General features: G+C 45.3%; 1 long non-coding RNA gene across 1 annotated transcript; it reads right to left on the bottom strand.

Moving 5' to 3' along the window:
- Window positions 1–15,033: 15,033 nt before the first annotated feature.
- LOC138637419 (uncharacterized) lies at window positions 15,034–18,315 on the bottom strand. The gene is made up of 4 exons (XR_011312393.1): window positions 18,084–18,315; window positions 17,113–17,281; window positions 16,705–17,018; window positions 15,034–16,045 (listed from the first exon to the last, which is right to left on the bottom strand). It is a non-coding gene; the product is annotated as an uncharacterized lncRNA (long non-coding RNA).
- Window positions 18,316–19,306: the final 991 nt, after the last annotated feature.

Here is a 19,306-nt window from a genome sequence, read left to right as displayed (position 1 = left end):
GTATCCTCCCACAAAAACATAACAGCCCGCCTCTGTTCACACAGTCTCTGAAGCATGTGCAGTGTTGAGTTCCACCTTGTTGCAACGTCTATGATTAGGCGATGCTGGGGAAGGTTAAAAGAACGCTGATAGGTCTGCATACGGCTGGAGTGTACGGGCGAACGGCGGATATGTGAGCAAAGTCCACGCACTTTGAGGAGCAGGTCGGATAACCCCGGATAACTTTTCAGGAAGCACTGCACCAGCAGGTTTAAGGTGTGAGCCAGGCAAGGAATGTGTTTCAGTTGGGAAAGGGAGATGGCAGCCATGAAATTCCTTCCGTTATCACTCACTACCTTGCCTGCCTCAAGATCTACAGTGCCCAGCCACGACTGCGTTTCTTTCTGCAAGAACTCGGACAGAACTTCAGCGGTGTGTCTGTTGTCGCCCAAACACTTCATAGCCAATACAGCCTGCTGACGTTTGCCAGTAGCTGCCCCATAATGGGAGACCTGGTGTGCAACAGTGGCAGCTGCGGATGGAGTGGTTGTGCGACTGCGGTCTGTGGACGAGGTCTCGCTTCTGCAGGAGGACGAGGAGGAGGAGGAGGGGGTGCGAACGGCTACAGCCAACTGTTTCCTAGACCGTGGGCTAGGCAGAACTGTCCCAAACTTGCTGTCCCCTGTGGACCCTGCATCCACCACATTTACCCAGTGTGCCGTGATGGACACGTAACGTCCCTGGCCATGCCTACTGGTCCATGCATCTGTTGTCAGGTGCACCTTTGTGCTCACAGATTGCCTGAGTGCATGGACGATGCGCTCTTTAACATGCTGGTGGAGGGCTGGGATGGCTTTTCTGGAAAAAAAGTGTCAACTGGGTAGCTCGTAGCGTGGTACAGCGTAGTCCATCAGGGCCTTGAAAGCTTCGCTTTCAACTAACCGGTAGGGCATCATCTCTAACGAGATTAGTCTAGCTATGTGGGCGTTCAAACCCTGTGTACGCGGATGCGAGGCTAAGTACTTCCTTTTTCTAACCATAGTCTCATGTAGGGTGAGCTGGACTGGAGAGCTGGAGATCGTGGAACTAGCGGGGGTGCCGGTGGACATGGCAGACTGAGAGACGGTGGGAGATGGTATTGTTGCCGCCGGTGCCCTAGATGCAGTGTTTCCTACTACGAAACTGGTGATTCCCTGACCCTGACTGCTTTGGCCTGGCAAAGAAACCTGCACAGATACTGCAGGTGGTGCAGAAAATGGTGGCCCTACACTGCCGGAAGGGATGTTGCGTTGATGACTAGCTTCATTGGCCGAGGGTGCTACAACCTTAAGGGACGTTTGGTAGTTAGTCCAAGCTTGCAAATGCATGGTGGTTAAATGTCTATGCATGCAACTTGTATTGAGACTTTTCAGATTCTGCCCTCTGCTTAAGGTAGTTGAACATTTTTGACAGATGACTTTGCGCTGATCAATTGGATGTTGTTTAAAAAAATGCCAGACTGCACTCTTTCTAGCATCGGATACCTTTTCAGGCATTGCAGACTGAGCTTTAACCGGATGGCCACGCTGTCCTCCAACAGGTTTTGACTTTGCCACGCGTTTTGGGCAAGATACGGGCCCGGCAGATGGAACCTGTTGCGATGTTGATGCCTGCTGCGGCCCCTCCTCCTCTGCTTCAGAACTGCTGCCGCCTGCACCCTGTTCCCCCAATGGCTGCCAATCGGGGTCAAGAACTGGGTCATCTATTACCTCTTCTTGTAGCTCGTGTGCAACTTCGTCTGTGTCACCGTGTCGGTCGGTGGTATAGCGTTCGTGATGGGGCAACATAGTCTCATCAGGGTCTGATTCTTGATCAGCACCCTGCGAGGGCAATGTTGTGGTCTGAGTCAAAGGACCAGCATAGTAGTCTGGCTGTGGCTGTGCATCAGTGCACTCCATGTCAGATTCAACTTGTAATGGGCATGGACTGTTAACTGCTTCACTTTCTAAGCCAGGGACGGTATGTGTAAAGAGCTCCATGGAGTAACCCGTTGTGTCGCCTGCTGCATTCTTCTCTGTTGTTGTTTTTGCTGAAGAGGACAAGGAAGCGACTTGTCCCTGACCGTGAACATCCACTAACGACGCGCTGCTTTTACTTTTACCAGTTTCACGAGAGGAGGCAAAAGAGCTAGAGGCTGAGTCAGCAAGATAAGCCAAAACTTGCTCTTGCTGTTCCGGCTTTAAAAGCGGTTTTCCTACTCCCAGAAAAGGGAGCGTTCGAGGCCTTGTGTAGCCAGACGACGAACCTGGCTCCACAGCTCCAGACTTAGGTGCAATATTTTTTTTCCCACGACCACCTGATGCTCCACCACTACCATTACCCTCATTACCAGCTGACAATGAACGCCCCCGGTCACGACCTCTTCCACCAGACTTCCTCATTGTTTTAAAAACGTTACCAAACTAACGGTATTTGTTGCTGTCACACAACTTACACGGTGAGCTATAACTTCAGTATGATTTAGCTACCCCTTTACAGGTGGGTGAGACCACAACGAAAATCAGGCACAATGTTACACACTCTGTTGTTGGTGGCAACAAATGAGAGAGATGCCACACACGCAGGACTGTCACTGAAGCGCAAATGTAAATATTAATCTCCCACTGATTTGTTTTTTTTTTTTTAAAAGGGAGACTTTAGAAAAAAAAAATAATAAAAAAATGATTTTTTAAGGAAGAATTTATAAACCAAATAAAATGAAATGATTGTTTCAGGGAGAATTTAGAAAACAAATTAAAAAAAATAGGCTTTCTATGGCCCACTGAGTGAGAGAGAACGCACACAGGAGTCAGGAGTGGCACACAAGCCCAGAGGCCAATATTTATCTCCCACTGATTGATTTAGTGATTTTTTCAGGTACATTTTGGAACCCAAATCAAGCAAAAAAATTAATAGGCTTTCTATGGCCCACAATTGGAGAGAGAGAGATGGCACACCCAGGAGTCAAGACTGGCACACAAGCAGAAAGGGCAATATTAATCTCCCACTGATTTGATTTTTTTTTTTTTCAGGGAGACTTTAGAAAAAAAAAATACAAAAAAAGGAATTTTTCAGGAAGAATTTAGAAACAAAATAAAATATAATGATTGTTTCAGGGAGAATTTAGAAAACAAATAAAAAAAAAATAGGCTTTGTAGGGCCCACTGAGTGAGAGAGGACGCACACAGGAGTCAGGAGTGGCACACAAGCCCAGAGGCCAATATTTATCTCCCACTGATTGATTTAGTGATTTTTTCAGGTAGATTTTGGAACCCAAATCAAGCAAAAAAATTAATAGGCTTTCTATGGCCCCCAATTGGAGAGAGAGAGAGATGGCACACCCAGGAGTCAAGACTGGCACACAAGCAGAAAGGGCAATATTAATCTCCCACTGATTTGATTTTTTTTTTTTTTTTCAGGGAGACTTTAGAAAAAAAAAATACAAAAAAATGAATTTTTCAGGAAGAATTTAGAAACAAAATAAAATAAAATGATTGTTTCAGGGAGAATTTAGAAAACAAATAAAAAAAAAATAGGCTTTGTAGGGCCCACTGAGTGAGAGAGGACGCACACAGGAGTCAGGAGTGGCACACAAGCCCAGAGGCCAATATTTATCTCCCACTCATTGATTTAGTGATTTTTTCATGTAGATTTTGGAACCCAAATCAAGCAAAAAAATTAATAGGCTTTCTATGGCCCACAATTGGAGAGAGAGAGATGGCACACCCAGGAGTCAAGACTGGCACACAAGCAGAAAGGGCAATATTAATCTCCCACTGATTTGATTTTTTTTTTTTTTTCAGGGAGACTTTAGAAAAAAAAAATACAAAAAAAATGATTTTTTCAGGAATAATTTAGAAACCAAATAAAATAAAATGATTTTTTCAGGGAGAATTTAGAAAACAAATAAAACAAAAAATAGGCTTTCTAGGGCCCACTGAGTGAGAGATGACGCACACAGGAGTCAGGAGTGGCACACAAGCCCAGAGGCCAATATTTATCTCCCACTGATTGATTTATTGATTTTTTCAGGTAGAATTTAGAACCCAAATCAACCCAAAAAATAAATAGGCTTTCTATGGCCCACTATTTGTGAGAGAGATGGCACGCTCAGGACTGGCACACAAGCCCAGAGGCCAATATTAATCTCCCACTTTTTTTTTTTTTCCAGGGAAAATTTATAAACCCAATAAAAAAAATAATAAATAGGCTTTCTATGGCCCACTATCTGAGAGAGAGAGATGGCACGCTTAGGACTGGCACACAAGCCCAAAGGCCAATATTAATCTCCCACTGATTGATTTATTGATTTTTTCAGGTAGAATTTAGAACCCAAATCAACCAAAAAAATAAATAGGCTTTCTATGGCCCACTATTTGTGAGAGAGATGGCACGCTCAGGACTGGCACACAAGCCCAGAGGCCAATATTAATCTCCCACTTTTTTTTTTTTTTCCAGGGAAAATTTATAAACCCAATAAAAAAAATAATAAATAGGCTTTCTATGGCCCACTATCTGAGAGAGAGAGATGGCACGCTTAGGACTGGCACACAAGCCCAAAGGCCAATATTAATCTCCCACTGATTGATTTATTGATTTTTTCAGGTAGAATTTAGAACCCAAATAAAGCAAAAAAATTAATAGGCTTTCTATGGCCCACTGAGTGAGAGATGGCACACACAGGAGTCAGGAGTGGCACACAAGCCCTGAGGCCAATATTTTTCTCCCACTGATTGATGTTGTGATTTTTTCAGGTAGATTTTGGAACCCAAATCAAGCAAAAAAATAAATAGGCTTTCTATGGCCCACTGAGTGAGAGATGGCACACACAGGAGTAAGGAGTGGCACACAAGCCCTGAGGCCAATATTTTTCTCCCACTGATTGATGTAGTGATTTTTTCAGGTAGATTTTAGAACCCAAATCAAGCAAAAAAATAAATAGGCTTTCTATGGCCCACTGAGTGAGAGATGACACAGACAGGGATGGAAAAAAACGAAGATTCCAGCTTGCTCTTGTTAAAAATTGTAAATTTTAATCCAAAAGGTTAAAATAGCAATACATGCTCCTTAGACCCACCATAAACCCCGTGAGGGACCAAGCGACGCGTTTCGACTGGAAACCAGTCTTTATCCAAGCTTCCAGTGGAATCTTCGTTTTTTTCATTGATTGCACGTCTCATCAGGACTATTTACGTGCTTCTCTTCCAAGATCGGTGAGCTGGCTTCCCTTCCTTCTTTTTTTTCTATACTCTAGCAGAAATGCCAATCTTAATCTCCCACAAAAAAAAAACAAAAAAAAAACTGTCCTTCAATTACTATCTCCCTGCAGTAATCTCAGCCAGGTATGGCAGGCAGCAATAAGGAGTGGACTGATGCACAAATTAAATAAAAAGTGTGGACAAACAAACAAGATAGCTGTGCAGAAAGGAAGGAACAAGAGGATTTGTGCTTTGAAAAAAGCAGTTGGTTTGCACAGCGGCGTACACACAGCAATGCAGCTATCAGGGAGCCTTCTAGGGCAGCCCAATGAGCTACAGCGCTGAGGAAAAAAAAAAAACTGTAGCTTCCACTGTCCCTGCACACCGAAGGTGGTGTTGGGCTGTGGAAATTGCTACAGCACAAGCGGTTTGGTGGTTAATGGACCCTGCCTAACGCTATCCCTGCTTCTGACGAAGCGGCAGCAACCTCTCTCTAAGCTCAGATCAGCAGCAGTAACATGGCGGTTGGCGGGAAAGCCCCTTTATAGCCCCTGTGACGACGCGGACAGCAAGCCAATCACTGCAATGCCCTTCTCTAAGATGGTGGGGACCAGGACCTATGTCCTCACGCTGCCCACACTCTGCGTTTACCTTCATTGGCTGAGAAATGGCGCTTTTCGCGTCATTGAAACGCGACTTTGGCGCGAAAGTCGCGTACCGCATGGCCGACCCCGCACAGGGGTCGGATCGGGTTTCATGAAACCCGACTTTGCCAAAAGTCCGCGACTTTTGAAAATGAACGACCCGTTTCGCTCAACCCTAGCCACGACCAATCAGCGATGGGCACAGTCCGAAAGAAAATGGCTGCTCCTTACTCCCCTTTGGTAACAGACCGCATTATGCCGCGGGTAACGTTACCGCTGCTATTAACCCTTTTTGTCCCCAACTTTTTACTATTGATGCTGCCTATGCGGCATCAATAGTAAAAAAATGTTATGTTAACCCCTCTCTGACCTTAGACATACTATCCCGTCGAGGTGCCCTGGGCCTATCTGACCCTCGACGGGATAGTACGTCATAGAGATCGGCCGCGCTCACGGGGGAAGTGCGGCCGATCGCGGCCGGCTGTCAGCTGCCTATTGCAGCTGACATCCGGCACAATGTGCCAGGAGCGGTCACGGACCGCCCCCGGCACATTAACCCCCGGCACACCGCGATCAAACATGATCGCGGTGTGCTAGCGGTATAGGGAAGCATCGCGCAGGGAGGGGGCTCCCTGCGGGCTTCCCTGAGACCCCTGCAGCAACGCGATGTGATCGCGTTGCTGTGAGGGTCTCCTTACCTCCCTCCCTGCTCCAGGCCCGGATCCAAGATGGCCGTGGCATCCGGGTCCTGCAGGGAGGGAGGTGGCTTACCAAGTGCCTGCTCAGAGCAGGCGCTTGGTAAGTATGCAGTGTTGTAAGTAAGATCGGTGATCTGACAGAGTGCTGTGCAAACTGTCAGATCATTGATCTGTGATGTCCCCCCCGGAACAAAGTAAAAAGTTATAAAAAAAAATTTCCAAATGTGTAAAAAAAAAAAAAAAATCCTTAATAATGAAAAAAATATATATATATTATTCCCATAAATACATTTCTTTATCTAAATAAAAAAACAAACAATAAAAGTACACATAGTTAGTATCGCCGCGTCCGTAACGACCCCACCTATAAAACTATATCACTAGTTAACCCCTTCAGTGAACACCGTAAAAACAATAAAAAAAACGAGGCAAAAAACAACGCTTTATTCTCATACTGCCAAACAAAAAGTGGAATAACACGTGATCAAAAAGACGGACATAAATAACCATGGTACCGTTGAAAACGTCATCTTGTCCCGCAAAAAACGAGCCACCACATATCATCATCAGCAAAAAAATAAAAAAGTTATAGTTCTCAGAATAAAGCGATGCAAAAATAATTATTTTTTCTGTAAAATAGTTTTTATCGTATAAAAGCGCCAAAACATAAAAAAAAGATATAAATGAGGTATCGCTGTAATCGTACTGACCCGAAGAATACAACTGCATTATCCATTTTGCCAAACACGGAACGGTATAAACGCCTTCCCCAAAAGAAGTTCATGAATAGCTGGTTTTCGGTCATTCTGCCTCACAAAAATCAGAATAAAAAGCGATCAAAAAATGTCACGTGCCCGAAAATGGTACCATTAAAAACATCAACTCGTCCCGCAAAAAACAAGACCTAACATGACTCTGTGGACTCAAATATGGAAAGATTATAGCTCTCAAAATGTGGTAATGCAAAAAATATTTTTTGCAATAAAAAGCGTCTTTCAGTGTGTGACGGCTGCCAATCATAACAATCCGCTAAAAAACCCACTATAAAAGTAAATCAAACCCCCCTTCATCACCCCCTTAGTTAGGGAAAAATTAAAAAATTAAAAAAATGTATTTATTTCCATTTTCCCACTAGGGTTAGGGTTAGGGCTAGGGTTAGGGGTAGGGTTAGGGTTAGGGCTGGGGTTAGGTCTAGGGTTAGGGTTAGGGCTAGGGCTAGGGTTAGGGCTAGGGCTAGGGTTAGGGCTAGGGTTAGGGCTAGGGTTAGGGTTAAGGCTACAGTTAGGGTTGGGGCTAAAGTTAGGGTTAGGGTTTGGATTACATTTACGATTGGGAATAGGGTTGGGATTAGGGTTAGGGGGTGTGTCTGGGTGAGGGGTGTGGTTAGGGTTACCATTGGGATTAGGGTTAGGGGTGTGTTTGGATTAGGGTTTCAGTTATAATTGGGGGTTTTGTTATGTTTGCTAATGACAGGTGTTATGAAGGCAATCCAGAAACACAGTGAGCTTAGCGATCAGAGCGCACACAGTGATCTGACAAATACCCAAAAATGCAAGAACAAGCTCTGAGACGTGGAAACTCTGTAGACTGCACACCTGATCCTATCCTAAACACAACTAAAAGCGGCTGTGGATTGCGCCTAACAACTACCTAGGCAACTCGGCACAGCCTAAGAAACTAGCTAGCCTGAAGATAGAAAAATAGGCCTGACTTGCCCCAGAGAAATTCCCCAAAGGAAAAGGCAGCCCCCCACATATAATGACTGTGAGTAAGATGAAAAGACAAAACGTAGGGATGAAATAGATTCAGCAAAGTGGGGCCCGATATTCTAGGACAGAGCGAGGACAGTAAAGCGAACTTTGCAGTCTACAAAAAACCCTAAAGCAAAACCACGCAAAGGGGGCAAAAAAAACCCACCGTGCCGAACTAACGGCACGGCGGTACACCCTTTGCGTCTCAGAGCTTTCAGCAAAACAAAAGACAAGCTGGACAGAAAAAAAAGCAACAAAAAAGCAAAAAGCACTTAGCTATACAGAGCAGCAGGTCACAGGAACAATCAGGAGAAGCTCAGATCCAACACTGAAACATTGACAAGGAGCAAGGATAGCAGCATCAGGCGGAGTTAAGTAATGAAGCAGTTAACGAGCTCACCAGAACACCTGAGGGAGGAAGCTCAGAAGCTGCAGTACCACTTGTGACCACAGGAGTGAATTCAGCCACAGAATTCACAACAGTACCCCCCCCTTGAGGAGGGGTCCCCGAACCCTCACCAGAGCCCCCAGGCCGACCAGGATGAGCCGCATGAAAGGCACGAACAAGATCGGAAGCATGAACATCAGAGGCAAAAACCCAGGAATTATCTTCCTGAGCATAACCCTTCCATTTAACCAGATACTGGAGTTTCCGTCTAGAAACAGGAGAATCCAAAATCTTCTCCACAATATACTCCAATTCCCCCTCCACCAAAACCGGGGCAGGAGGCTCAACAGATGGAACCATAGGTGCCACGTATCTCCGCAACAACGACCTATGGAATACATTATGTATGGAAAAGGAGTCTGGGAGGGTCAAACGAAAAGACACAGGATTGAGAACCTCAGAAATCCTATATGGACCAATAAAACGAGGTTTAAATTTAGGAGAGGAAACCTTCATAGGAATATGACGAGAAGATAACCAAACCAGATCCCCAACACGAAGTCGGGGACCCACACGGCGTCTGCGATTAGCGAAAAGTTGAGCTTTCTCCTGGGACAAGATCAAATTGTCCACTACCTGAGTCCAGATCTGCTGCAACCTATCCACCACAGAATCCACACCAGGACAGTCCGAAGACTCAACCTGTCCTGAAGAGAAACGAGGATGGAACCCAGAATTGCAAAAAAATGGAGAAACCAAGGTAGCCGAGCTGGCCCGATTATTAAGGGCGAACTCAGCCAACGGCAAAAAGGACACCCAATCATCCTGGTCTGCAGAAACAAAACATCTCAAATATGTTTCCAAGGTCTGATTGGTTCGTTCGGTCTGGCCATTAGTCTGAGGATGGAAAGCCGTGGAAAAGGATAGGTCAATGCCCATCCTACCACAAAAGGCTCGCCAAAACCTTGAAACAAACTGGGAACCTCTGTCAGAAACAATATTCTCAGGAATGCCATGCAACCGAACCACATGCTGAAAGAACAAAGGTACCAAATCAGAGGAGGAAGGCAATTTAGCCAAGGGCACCAGATGGACCATTTTAGAAAAGCGATCACAGACCACCCAAATGACTGACATCTTTTGAGAAACGGGAAGGTCAGAAATGAAATCCATCGAAATATGTGTCCAAGGCCTCTTTGGGACCGGCAAGGGCAAAAGCAACCCACTGGCACGAGAACAGCAGGGCTTAGCCCTAGCACAAATCCCACAGGACTGCACAAAAGTACGTACATCCCGTGACAGAGATGGCCACCAGAAGGATCTAGCCACTAACTCTCTGGTACCAAAGATTCCAGGATGACCAGCCAACACCGAACAATGAAGTTCAGAGATAAGTTTATTAGTCCACCTATCAGGGACGAACAGTTTCTCTGCTGGACAACGATCAGGTTTATTCGCCTGAAATTTTTGCAGCACCCGCCGCAAATCAGGGGAGATGGCAGACACAATGACTCCTTCCTTGAGGATACCCGCTGGCTCAGATAAACCCGGAGAGTCGGGCACAAAACTCCTAGACAGAGCATCCGCCTTCACATTTTTAGAGCCCGGAAGGTACGAAATCACAAAGTTGAAGCGGGCAAAAAATAACGACCAACGGGCCTGTCTAGGATTCAAGCGCTTGGCAGACTCGAGATAAGTCAAGTTCTTATGATCAGTCAATACCACCACGCGATGCTTAGCTCCTTCAAGCCAATGACGCCACTCCTCGAATGCCCACTTCATGGCCAGCAACTCTCGATTGCCCACATCATAATTACGCTCAGCGGGCGAAAACTTCCTGGAAAAGAAAGCACATGGTTTCATCACTGAGCAATCAGAACCTCTCTGTGACAAAACCGCCCCTGCTCCAATCTCAGAAGCATGAACCTCGACCTGGAACGGAAGAGAAACATCTGGCTGACACAACACAGGGGCAGAACAAAAACGACACTTCAACTCCTGAAAAGCTTCCACAGCAGCAGAAGACCAATTAACCAAATCAGCACCCTTCTTGGTCAAATCAGTCAATGGTTTGGCAATGCTAGAAAAATTACAGATGAAGCGACGATAAAAATTAGCAAAGCCCAGGAACTTTTGCAGACTTTTCAGAGATGTCGGCTGAATCCAATCCTGGATGGCTTGGACCTTAACTGGATCCATCTCGATAGTAGAAGGGGTAAAGATGAACCCCAAAAATGAAACTTTCTGCACACCGAAGAGACACTTTGATCCCTTCACAAACAAAGAGTTAGCACGCAGGACCTGAAAAACCATTCTGACCTGCTTCACATGAGACTCCCAATCATCTGAGAAGATCAAAATGTCATCCAAGTAAACAATCAGGAATGTATCCAGATACTCACGGAAGATGTCATGCATAAAAGACTGAAACACAGATGGAGCATTGGCAAGTCCGAACGGCATCACTAGATACTCAAAATGACCCTCGGGCGTATTGAATGCAGTTTTCCATTCATCTCCTTGCCTGATTCTCACCAGATTATACGCACCACGAAGATCTATCTTAGTGAACCAACTAGCCCCCTTAATCCGAGGAAACAAGTCAGATAACAATGGCAAAGGATACTGAAATTTAACAGTGATCTTATTAAGAAGGCGGTAATCAATACACGGTCTCAGCGAACCATCCTTCTTGGCTACAAAGAAGAACCCTGCTCCCAGTGGTGATGACGATGGGCGAATATGTCCCTTCTCCAGGGATTCCTTCACATAACTGCGCATAGCGGCGTGTTCGGGCACGGATAAATTAAATAATCGACCTTTAGGGAATTTACTACCAGGAATCAAATTGATAGCACAATCACAATCCCTATGCGGAGGTAGAGCATCGGATTTGGGCTCTTCAAATACATCCTGATAATCAGACAAGAACTCTGGGACCTCAGAAGGGGTGGATGACGAAATCGACAAAAATGGAACATCACCATGTACCCCCTGACAACCCCAGCTGGATACCGACATGGAATTCCAATCCAATACTGGATTATGGGTTTGTAGCCATGGCAACCCCAACACGACCACATCATGCAGATTATGCAACACCAGAAAGCGAATAACTTCCTGATGTGCAGGAGCCATGCACATGGTCAGCTGTGTTGTGAGTTCTGTTTTTGGGCTCCCTCTGGTGGTTACTGATGGTACTGGGTGACTTGTCTTTCCTGGGTCTCTGGGTTCCACCTGTTCCATCAGGATATGGGAGTTTCCTATTTAACCTGGCTTTGCTGGCATTTCCTCGCCGGTTATCAATGTATCCAGTGTGTCTTGTTACCTCTGCTCCCTGCTCCTAGAACCTTCTGGTCAAGCTAAGTTTGGATTTTCCTGTTTTGGTGTTTTGCTTTATTTGGTTTTTAGTCCAGCCTGCAGATATGTGATTCTTGCTGCTGGTTGCTCTAGTGGGCTGAAATTGCTCCTCATGTACCATGAGTTGGCACATGAGTTCAAGTAATTTCAGGATGGTTTTTTGAAGGGTTTTTCGCTGACCGCGCAGTTCACTTTTGTATTCTCTGCTATCTAGCTTTAGCGGGCCTCATTTTGCTGAAACTGTTTTCATACTGCGTATGTGCTTTCCTCTCATTTCACCGTCATTATATGTGGGGGGCTGCTATTTCTGTGGGGGATTTCTCTGGAGGCAAGAGAGGTCTGTTTTTCTTCTTATAGGGGAAGTTAGATCTTCGGCTGGAGCGAGACGTCTAGGATCATCGCAGGCACGTTCCCCGGCTACTTTTATTTGTGTGTTAGGTTCAGGGTCGCGGTCAGCTCAGGTTCCATCGCCCTAGAGCTTGTTTGTATCTGTGCTTGTCCTTTAGTGATCCCCTGCCATTGGGATCATGACAGTATAACCGGCCCACAAAGTGTTAATTGTATTGGCTGAAGTAGGAGGATAAGTAGTCTGAGGAAGTTTTTTTTTTTTTTTTTTCTTTCTCTTTCCCTCAGAGTTCGCTGCCTAGCCTTATTGCAGCCTGGCTACTTCCTCCTCCTCTTAATCTTTGAATGGCTCTGATCCCAGCTGTTTATCATGGACGTCCAGAGTTTGGCTTCCAGCCTGAATAATCTTGCCACTAAGGTTCAAAATATACAGGATTTTGTTGTACATGCTCCTATGTCTGAACCTAGAATTCCTGTCCCAGAGTTTTTTTCTGGAGATAGATCTCGTTTTCTGAATTTTAGGAACAATTGCAAGTTGTTTCTTTCTTTGAAATCTCGCTCCTCTGGAGACCCTGCTCAGCAAGTCAAGATAATTATATCTTTCCTGCGGGGTGACCCTCAGGATTGGGCATTTGCATTGGCACCAGGGGACCCTGCGTTGCTTAATGCGGATGCGTTTTTTCTGGCATTGGGTTTGCTCTATGAGGAACCTAACCAAGAGATTCAGGCTGAAAAAGCTTTGTTGGCCCTCTCTCAGGGGCAAGATGAAGCAGAAATTTATTGTCAAAAATTTCGGAAGTGGTCGGTGCTTACTCAGTGGAATGAGTGCGCTCTGGCTGCAAAGTTCAGAGATGGCCTTTCTGAGGCCATTAAAGATGTTATGGTGGGGTTCCCTGCGCCTGCTGGTCTGAATGAGTCTATGACTATGGCTGTTCAGATTGATCGGCGTTTACGGGAGCGCAAACCTGTGCATCATTTGGTGGTGTCGTCTGAACCGTCACCTGAGATAATGCAATGTGATAGAATTCAGTCCAGAAGTGAACGGCAAAAGTATAGGCGGAAAAAAGGGTTGTGCTTTTATTGTGGTGATTCAGCTCATGTTATATCAGCATGCTCTAAACGCACAAAAAAGGTTGATAAGCCTGTTGCCATTAGTACTTTACAGTCTAAGTTCATTCTGTCTGTGACTCTGATTTGTTCATTATCATCCATTTCCGTCGATGCCTATGTGGATTCAAATATAACCAGCAGAAAGAAAAGTATCACTCCAGTTATGCACACCACGTATAAAAAATGAAAACATAATGTAGGAAAAAACACAAGATTTTATTGACACACAACATAATAAAACATACTTAAAAACAGAAAGGCAAGGCCCTGTCCATAACACTCAGTAAATACAGAGTACAATAATATATATAACCCATAATAAGCATACTGATAACCAATGCTATAAGCCTGCCTGTACCCTAGGACTAGATGCAGACCATACGTGGCCAGCTCACAGGACAAACTAACCAACCCAGGCGGATGTATACAAAATCCTAAGTGGCCAGTAAACACTAAGTGGCCAGTGCATTTAGCCCGAACGGCTCATGGGACAAAAATATCTACCCTAAGCCAGTAAGGCAACAGGATCCCAAAATAATAGTGGGAGGAAAAAAAAAAAAAAAAAAAAAAGAGGAGAGCACTGGAACCGCCAGGAAAAACCTCAGAGCACTAGAAGAAGGGGTTACCCAAATGGTGACCAGAGCGGGGTCCGTGGGTAGCCAGGCAAGCAAGCAGGACAGGGACCAGAGCAGCCCCACGCGTATCGCCCTTCAAGAGAGGGCTTCGTCAGGGGAAGTACCAACATGTGTCCCAAACCCTGTATAAATACCATCCCAATAAATAGAACAAACGGCCCACCTGTGACTGAGCAAAGAAGCTGCAAATGTGCAGAAAGTCCTGAAATGAAAGTGCCAGCCAAAATGCAGCCGGAGCTAGCTGAGATAAGGAGCCAGTCCCACGTCCAGCCGGGCGGGGAAGAGAAGGCGGCCGCTGTCAGAGTGAGCGATGAAAGCCACACCCACACAGCAAGCTGAAGGAGAGCCAAAAACACAGGCGCAAAAGCACCAAAAGCCCAGCTGTGAAGCAACAGCTGGAACAAAGAATCCTGGCAACAGGAAAGCCCATAGTTATAAAAATATATGTATATGCACAGACACGGGATAGAGGTATTAAGAAAATATATGTTATAATAAGGATGGTAGAGATCCTAAACAGGAACTGGGGAGCCTACAAAAGTGTGCCCAGCCAAGGGGTGATCAGTCCCAAGGCAAAATATCCATATATGCATGTATAAATATGCATACAAATGCATACACATACATATACATACAGAAGAAGGAGCTAGATGGAGGTGCAATTGTGTACCAGAGGCCCTAGTTATAGATGTAAACAGCGGAACGCTAACCTAAGAAAAAATAAATAATAATAAAAATAAATAACAAACCCAAGAGAAACTAAGAAAAAAGAAAAAAAATAATAAAGATAAAATAATAATAAATAAATAAAAAATAACAAAAAAAAAAAAAATAAAATAAAAAAAATAAAATAAAAAAAATAAATAAAAAATAATCAAGAAACTGAAAAATAGAAAGGCGTACCGAATGCCCAAAATGGACAAGAAACATGCACACACAGCAATCAACCCCCGGGGGACAACCTCACAGGCATGCAATTTTAATAAACAAACACGCCAAGAAACAGCCACCAACCAAATCCAACCCATACAATTGTATTGTAAACACATCTGCAGCATAAATAATGTCATTATAAGCACCATCTTTATTGAATAAATATACAGCAAAATACATGTATATACTACACACAGACTAGTATGGGAAGGAAACGTAAGGACGACTGAAAAGATAATAACAGCCATGCCAAAACAGAGGAATCAAATGTACCGGTAGAATACACCGAAATCTATCTTATGCATAAAGGACAACCCCAAAAGAGAGTAGGGGCAGGAACTATGCCCAATGGGCTAGGGAAGAGAAAAGAACAGCCAAAAGTAGCTGATCAGCCCCAACCATATGCCCAAACCGGCTAACAAGATGAAAGCCAGCATAAGTGAAGAACTACCTGGATGTCCCATGAGCCAGAGGAATCCCTATATAATGTGTCAAACATGCATCATGTCCTGATGCCCCATGAGCCAAAAATACCTGTACACAGTATGTAGTGCAGCAAATGGAGGCTAAACCCTATCCTGATACCATCTAGTACATATATTTTAATAAGAACACCGAAGGGTGTAAATAAAAACCCAATGAACTACCACTAGAGTAGCCCACTCCATCAGCAGATGTAAAGTGCAGTGCAAATAAATAAAGGCCATCATGTTGCTATACAAATCCAACCGCAGACACAGTAAGGCGCCGATCGTAATATAGATGAATCCTCAAAAAAGTCCAATTAGAACGTAGAGAGTCCACTTTAGATTGGAGGAAAAAGTGATTCCCAATAGGCGGAGTATACACGAGGTCCATCCGGGACGACTCTAGAGAAGGAAGAGGAATCCAGACCCATCCAGTCCAAAGAGGCACCAAACCATGAGATAACCAACCAGACAGATCTCATCCCAGGAAGCCCGTAAAAAGGAGTTCTTCATTGAGACCTGTTGGGGTAACAGAAGACAGATTGAAAATCCAACGGGATTCACGGCGTAACAGGGATGGCTTGAGTGGGCCCCCCCTATTAGAGACAAGGACATGCTCCAGGCCAACCACCTTGGTATTGGTAACCCTGCCCGCATGATGAGCAAGAAAGTGGGCCGCCACAGGGGTGAGAACTTTACCCTTGGATGCATCATTGGAAGCCAGATTAATGGTGGAGAAGTGCTTCTGCACTCTCCGTCGCAATTCCTGCGACGTTTGACCCACATATATAAGCTGACACGGGCAAATAAGGGCGTAGATAACGCACGTAGTCCTACAGTTTATGTATGAAAGAAGTCTGTGCCGACTACCATTCTGGGGATGAACAAAAAAGTCTTGTGGTCCCCATATGCGGGCAAATGCTGCAACCACCACAGGCAAACGAACCTCGGAGTTTAATGCCCCGATTGATACTCACAGTCCGTCTCCTATAGTGGCTCCTAGATAGTATATCCCTAAAATTAGGGGCCCTTCTAGCTACCAATAGGGGTTGTGCACTGACCACATCAGCAGTTTGAAGGTCCGTCGTCAGAATGTCCCAGTGCCTGCGCAAAATCGCCTTAAGGCCACCCCAGTTATTATTATAGCCCGTGATAAACCTAGGTTTATCATCACGTACCTTGTTAGATGCAAGCAATAGGGAATCCTGAGTATGGAGTCTTGCTCGTTGGAAAGCAGTAGAGATACTTCTGTGCGGGTAGTGCCTTTCCTTAAAACGATCCGTGAGCCTTAGTGCTTCCGCTCGAAAGTCCACATCGGACGTGCAATTCCTTCTCACTCTCAGGAATTGCCCAACGGGCACTCCATCCCTGGTGTGCTGTGGATGGAAGCTTCTGTAGTCTAAAAGACTGTTTGTGGCCGTCGGCTTCCGAAACAGCTTGGTGGAGATGGAGCCATCTTCTTCAATCCTAATCTGTAGGTCAAGATACGTGGCTATGGAGGATGACATAGAGTAAGTCAATAGAATGTTATGTGTATTCATATTCAAGGACTCAATATAACTCCTACATTCCTCCATGGTGCCTACCCAGATGAAGAAAACGTCATCGATATATCGTGACCAATGGGCAATCCTACTCCTGAAAGTCGATGACGGGTAGATGACCGTGGCCTCCCACCATCCCAAGAATAGGTTTGCCAGGGCTGGCGCACATCTGGCACCCATGGCCACACCTGACGTTTGTAGGTAGTATGTCCTGTCGAACAGAAAGTAATTATGCCTCAGGATGAAGTCTAGAAGGTCCACCACCAGAGAGTCATGCATGCGGTCCGAGTGTACCACCAAATCCAGAAAATATAGAACCGCCGTTATACCATCCTCGTGACTAATGTTGGAGTAAAGTGACTCGACATCACATGTCACCAAAATAGCCCCTGGCGGAAGCTTCAAAGAGCGACAGATATTAATAAAGTGTGCCGAGTCCTTCACAAAGGATGGTAAGTTCTTAACTAGTGGTTGCAGGAAGTGGTCCACATAGATACAGGCTTTCTCACACAGGCTGCCGATGCTGGCCACAATCGGCCGGCCCGGTGGCCTGCGGATGTCCTTATGGACCTTGGGCAACATATAAAATGTAGCCGTAATGGGGCATTCAACCCACAAGAACTGGAATTCTTGGTGATTGATGATACCAAGGTCTCTGGCACGCTCCAGAAGGGCTCTAAGGCGAGCACCAAACACAGCCGAGGGATCTGATGGAAGCTTTTTGTAAAACCTCTGATTCCCTAGTTGCCGGTTGGCTTCCTCCAAGTAGAGGGTATGTGGCCAAAGGACCACGTTGCCCCCCTTGTCCGCTTCTTTAATCAAGAACAAATCATTGTTCTTGAGGTCAGACAAAGCCCGTTTTTCCTCCCTACTCAAATTGGAAGGAAGCAATGGTCTTAAGGGCATGGACATGATGTCTTTTTTAGTTAATTCGAAGAAAACCCTGACAGATGGTACTAGAGAAAAAGGGGGTGCCACGATGGACCTGTTGCGGTATGGAAACCGATTCCTACCTCCACCCGACTCGTTCTCCTGGAGTAGTCGTAAAAGATCCTGCATAACCTGCTGGTCCGTCTGGTCGAGATCCCTCATAGTCTGGGGCCTGTTGTGTAAGACTCGAAGAACCAGGTGCCTGCAAAACAGATACAAGTCCTTAACTAAAGTGAACTTATCCGCGGTTTGTGAAGGGGAGAAAGTCAAACCCCTCTGAAGAACTCTCAGTTCTGTAGCGGAAAGAACATGATCAGAAAGGTTAATGACCTGCAACAAATTATCCGATGCCACCATTGGTCCCAAGACAGCCCCGGAAGAGGGACCCATTAGTATCTGCGACGGTTCCTGTGTGGTTTCTGGACCTGTGGTCGTCGTCCCCCAAATCTCGTTATTCGTGGTGACATTGGGACAGCGCTTACGGCCCCTTCTGATCCGACGTCTACCTCGCTTTCCGCCGAAGATAAAAAATCACTCTCTGAGGTGAAGTCTGCACCTCTAGTAGACTCCTGTGCTTGGATCCTGGTCCTCTGAACTGGAGGCGCCCGTCTCTGGTTGCCCTGGTGCCGCCATTGGAATGCCCTGGCCGACTCAAAATCGGAGCGGTCCCTGGAAAACTTAGATTTCTTTTTGTTGACAATATCCCTTTCATATTTATCTAAATTTTCCTTGAGCCTAGCCCTGAAAGGTTGGACTTGTTTAGCATCATCAAATTTAAGGAGTTGACCCTCCAGATCCTTAACCCTGATCTTAGTATTAAATAATAACTCCCTGTCATGTTCCAGCAGCATGTTCATGATGATGCTAGAGCATTTCAATAGGCCCTGTTCCCATGTGGTCCGAAATGCAGATGAAGGTTCCCACGCTGGATAAATGGGAACCCTAAGGCCCCGAGGGACAATATTCAACCTAAGGTATTCTTCTAGACTACGGATGTTCCACCATAGTCTAATCCCCAACCTATGGGCTGATGTTAAATCTGTGGACAGTTTAGAGAAATCAGAATCCGGTACCGGAGCATCCCCAGGTATAAAGATGTTGGCCGATTGAGCCTGCCAGGCTGCCTCACGGGAGTCCCAATCCATATCCAGCAGGTAGAAAATCCAAAATGTAGACTGTAAAAAGAAGAGATATATGGAAAAACGTAAAAACAAAACAAAAAAAAAAAAAAAAAAAAAACAGAAAAAATAATGCAGCAATACCCACCCAGCAAGTGGTGTCACAAAGAACAGCCGTAAAGTAAAGA

Source organism: Ranitomeya imitator, chromosome 5 (assembly GCF_032444005.1).
Source record: "Ranitomeya imitator isolate aRanImi1 chromosome 5, aRanImi1.pri, whole genome shotgun sequence".
Lineage (NCBI taxonomy): Eukaryota > Metazoa > Chordata > Amphibia > Anura > Dendrobatidae > Ranitomeya > Ranitomeya imitator.
This window is presented reverse-complemented; position numbering and strand designations above follow the sequence as displayed.